Source organism: Petaurus breviceps, unplaced genomic scaffold (genome assembly GCF_028583685.1).
Source record: "Petaurus breviceps papuanus isolate PSGF00001 unplaced genomic scaffold, PetGlider_PUasm1.0 38, whole genome shotgun sequence".
Lineage (NCBI taxonomy): Eukaryota > Metazoa > Chordata > Mammalia > Diprotodontia > Petauridae > Petaurus > Petaurus breviceps.
In genome coordinates this window covers 56,567,750-56,572,877 of record NW_027186304.1, presented here as the reverse complement: position 1 = coordinate 56,572,877, position 5,128 = coordinate 56,567,750, and the positions used below count along the sequence as shown (strand labels likewise).

The 5,128-nt window shown below is 34.6% G+C and overlaps 1 non-coding gene across 1 annotated transcript; it reads left to right on the top strand.

Moving 5' to 3' along the window:
• Nucleotides 1–2,803: 2,803 nt before the first annotated feature.
• On the top strand, nt 2,804–2,906 carry LOC138170753 (U6 spliceosomal RNA). Its single transcript, XR_011170732.1, has one exon. It is a non-coding gene; the product is annotated as a U6 spliceosomal RNA (small nuclear RNA).
• The last annotated feature ends 2,222 nt before the right edge of the window (nt 2,907–5,128 follow it).

Below are 5,128 nucleotides of genomic sequence, written 5' to 3'. Positions count from 1 at the left end.
ATTTTAAGCAAGGCTAGAGAACATTCAACTTAAATAAAACTTTAGATCTAACTTAATCCAAATTTCATTCTATAAGCAGAAAATTCCACACTGAAAATTTCTTACATAATCAGAAATCTCCTCAATAAGATTATTTGCTAATTCATGCCTTTCTTGTGGGTACTCTTTCTACTAGTGTAGAATATAGTTCCTCATTTTTTTTTATTCTGTGGGATTCCTGCCTCTACTTTTTTTTAATTTTATGTACTCTCTATAGAAAATTGTAGGGGTAATGGAATTTAAAGTTTCCCCTGTATTGGCTTGTTTTTTTGGTTGAGTGTTAAAACCTAGAGCTTGTGAATCCCATTTGTGGGATGGACTTGTTGATCTGAAGAAAGAGGGTTGAAGTGAGAGGAACTGGTGCCATGGATTTAGAGAGAAGCCCAAGCAAAGAGAGGCCAGAAAATTTTGGAGCAGCATTGTGGAGGCACAGAGAGAGAGAGAGAAAGAGAGAGAGAGAGAGAGAGAGAGAGAGAGAGAGAGAGAGAGAGAGAGAGAGAGAGAGAGAGAGAGAGAGAGAGAGAGAGAGAGAGTTGCTGAGGGCTAGTTGGAGCTGCCCACTACTTTTGAGAGCTGCTGAGAACTGAGGAGGTGTGCCTATGATGCCTATATTTTGTCTGTCTGTTTTCATGTTGTTTTGCCACATTTGTCTGCTGGTGAAGGACAGTGCTATTGTTGCAGAGGTCCTGGAACCTTCTGTTGGTTCAGAAGCCCTGAAGAAGGATTTTCTTGTTGTATGTGTATAGAAATTCCAGAAAAGGGTCTTGCTGATATTTTCAGGGGTCCTGAGGCTGTTCAGCAGGCAGAGAGTGAATTGATGAGGACACTGGCAATGTATCTTGTGGCATTGTTAAGCTTTATCTCCCCAGGAACAGAGATGGCTGAGAATTTGCCTCTCCTCAAGATGAAACAAAGACCTCTCTTTGGATATTAAATGCTGTGATAATATCTTAACCTTTTTGTAGCTCAGGAGTAGATGGCCTTTGTGCTCTCAACTGTTGGGAGCCAAAGAGGCCTGAGCCAGGACTTCAGATAATTAACTTGATATCAGTGGACCCAAATATCAAAGACCTCTTTGAGAAGTGACTTTTCCTCCAGTTAGCTCGTGAGTTCTTTTTTTAAAGCAGTTGGGGTTAAGTAATTTGCTCAAGGTTACAGGACAGTTATTTCTTTGTGGGAGCCAAGTATCTGAGGCTGGAACCAATCCCGGGTCTCCCGATGCCAGGGCCCACGGTCTTACTCACTGCGCCAACTGACTGCCCCTCCTGAGTTCTTTTGACATGGGTTACACTTATAAGGATGTTGTTTAAGTTCTGAGACCAACAGGCTATACCCTAAGATTTTAGTTATTAAGAGCTAATATAGTTAATTCAGCACTCAGGTATCTTTGGGTGGTCAGCTCTAAAGGTGATGTCTTTTGAGGATTGCAGCCTTTGCTTTGAAGTTTGGTCTCAATTTTATCTGTTTATGACTGCAACTGCATTAGCAGATTTCTGAGGCCTTGGTCAAAGGTTTTACCCTAAGATTTTAGTCACCTAGATGACAAATCCTTATCAAATTATCTAATCTGTGTTACCTCCAGGATGCAAAAGGCTAAGGTAATGATTAGAAAACTTGAGTCCCCTTCTTTTGTCATTTTGCTCTATAAAAACCTTGTCCTGAGAATCAATAAATGGAGTTCATCATTCTTCCTTGAACTATCCATATAGCCTGGTCATTTCTTATTCATGTCTCCAAATCATGCTAAGTGCTAGACACTGAGTAGTCCACGGCACTCTACTGCCCTTTTTGAGAGGGTACTTGGCATTAACTGATGATAATTGTAATTCAGTTGTGATCCAAGAAAACTTTTGACATTTTTGGTCACATTTGTGACGAAATGAAAGTACTTTGTTTATGATTGGAAAATAATCTCCATTTGAGAAGAGAGACTTTGTGATTGACTAAATGAGTGTACTGCCCAGGTGTGGAGTAGTATTTGGAAATTATTGAATTACACTTAGTTAATGCTATATTTTGATTTTCTCTTTTCTGTGAATGTTTAGCCTTAATTTGTCACAGATTAAATGGAATTTGCTATGCTAGTAATTTGAACCTGGAAGTTGCTTGTGCTTGGAGATACAAAAATCTATCCAGTTCTTACTTCAGAGTAATAAATATAGACCTGAAAGATGCCTACAGGTCACCTAGATGAACTGTTTTATTTTATCAAGTATTGATATTATCACATTAATTAAAATATTAATCATAATATTTATATAGCACTTAAGTTTTACAAATTGTTGTACTTATTTTATTGTGTTTAATCCTCACAACTATGCTATTGAGTAGGTGTTAATATTATTTCCATTTTAAGGATGCGGAAACTAAAACTGAGAGAGATTAAGTGACTGTTAAAGTCATATAGCCTTCCACCCACTACACCACCTAGATGATAAGGAAATTAAGGCCTTGAGAGAACCTTAATATTTAGGCAACAAGCATTTATGAAGCACCTACTATGTACCAGTCATTGTGCTAAAATCTGGAATACAAAGAGAAAAATAATTACTTTCCTCAAAGAACTTACAGTATGATTAAGAAGTCTACACATGCATGCACACACATACACACACATATCCACATCCACACAAGTTCAGATAGATACATATCCAAATTTATATAAACAGAATATATGCAGGACAAATTAGAGATAATCAAAAGAGGAAAAGGACCAGCATGGGGAAAACTGGAAATCTTTCTTAAAGACTACATGGACCTGTGGTTGCTTCAGCAGCACATATACTAAATTTGTGATAATACAGAGAAGATTAACATAACTCCTATGCAAAGATGACACACAAATTCATGAAGCATTCCATTTTTTTATTTGACAAACACTGATGGGAAAACTGGAAAATAGTATGGCTGGGCATAGAACTTTATCTTACACCACACACCAGAATAAGATCTAATGATCTGGATATAAAAGCTGATACTGTCAGCAATCTGGGGAAGCAAGGAATAGCTTACCTTTCAGATGTATGGAGAAGGGAAGAATTTATTAACAAACAAGAAACAGCATTATGAAATGTAAAATGGATAATTTTAATCATATTAAATAGAAAAGTTTATGTACAAACAAACAAATCTAATTTAGCCATGATTAGGAGGGAAGTAGAGAACCAGCATCTCTGATAAAGGCCTCATTTCTAAAATATATATATATATATATTTAATGTTGATATTACTTCATTAAATATGGTAACTTTTTAGCAAAATGTAATTTTCTGCCTTGTCTCTCTTAATTAGGTTTAATTTTGCTTTGTCTGAGATCAATATTGTTACCCCTGTTTTATTTCCTTTAGTTTTTTACTTTGTTTACATTCCTGCTCCACTTGCTTACCTTTACTCTGTTTCTCTTCTTCAAGGGTATTCTTGTAAACAACATACTTTAGGATTCAGGATTTTTATCTTCTCTACTATATACTACCATTTTATGGGAGAGTTTATCCCACTTACATTTACAAGTTATGAATACAAACTCCCTATTTCCCTCCATCCTATTTTTCCTTCTGTTTGTCCTTGCTCCCCTTTCACCCTTTCCCTCTTCCCTGGTGATTTGCTTTTGTCTGCCAACCTTGCCAATCCCTTCTCCTCCAATTTCTGTCACACCTCCTAATGCTTTACTTAGTCTCCTCTCTTCTTACTTCCCCATCACAAAATATAGGTATTTATATTCAACTGATTCTGTATATTATTCTCTCTTTGAGACAATACTAATGAGAATAAGGTTCAAGCAATAACCACTACCTACCCCCTCTTCTTCTCTAATGCTAAAAAGCTTTTTTATACCTCTTCATGTGAAATAATTTACTCTATTTTAACTCTCCTTTCTGTAATCAGTATATTACTCTCTCATTCCTTAGTTTTTTTTGTCATTCCCTCAAATTTCACCTTATACCTATACCCTCTGTCTATATATATATATATATACATATATATATATATATATACTTTGTAATTGTATTATGAGTGGTACAATTTTTAAGAATCACAAGTATCATCTTCCCATATGTGGGAATAAAAAGTTTGAATCCATTGAATTCCTTTTTTTTTTCCTTTTCCCTTTTTCCTTTTATATATTTCTCTTGGAATTTAATATTGGAGATAAATTTTTTGTCCATTTTTTTCTTATGAAAACTTGAAATTCTTCTCTTTATTTGAATAACATTTTCCCCTTGAAGTATTATGCTTAATTTCACTAGGTAGGTGATTCTTGATTGCAGTGCAGATTCAGAAATATTATAAATCATCACCTCTGATCATTTCATGTTACAGCTACTAATTCCTTTGTAATCCTGATTGCAAATGCCTGAACTTGGAATTGTTTTTCTTTCCAGTTTCAGTTTTTTATTTTTTTCTTTTCCATATTCTTCTTTTTATTGTGAACTTGGTAATCATCAACAGACATGAACACTTCCATATATAAAAACATGAATATTATTTCTGATATAATTTATATTACATATAGATTTTTCCATTAAAATATATATATAAATGCATGTAATGCTAATGGTTCCATGTTTCTGTCTCGCAGAAGCATCATTCTTTTCTTGTCTTTTTAAAATTTAAAATATCATATTTTTTCCCAATTACAGGTAAAGACAATTTTTAACATTCTTTTTTTGTAAGATTTTGAATTCCACATTTTTCTCCCTTCCTTCCTTTCCAACTTTCTCCATAAGATATCAAGCAATCTGATACAGGTTCAACAAGTACAATAACGTAAAACATATTTCCACATTTGTCATATTGTTAAAGAAGAATCAGAACACAGGTAAAAAAAAACCTAAGAAACAAATTTAAGATAAAACAGCAAAAATCATCTGTATGCTGTGATCAGAATTCAGACTCCACAGTTCTTTCTCTGGATGAGGATAGCATTTTTCATCACCCATGTTTTAGAATTGTCTTGGATCATAGTATTGCAAAGAGCTAAGTCTATCATAGTTGATAATCACACAACATTGCTATTACCATATACAACGTTCTTCTGATTCTGCTCACTTCACTCAACATCAATTCATTTAAACCTTCCCAGGTTTTT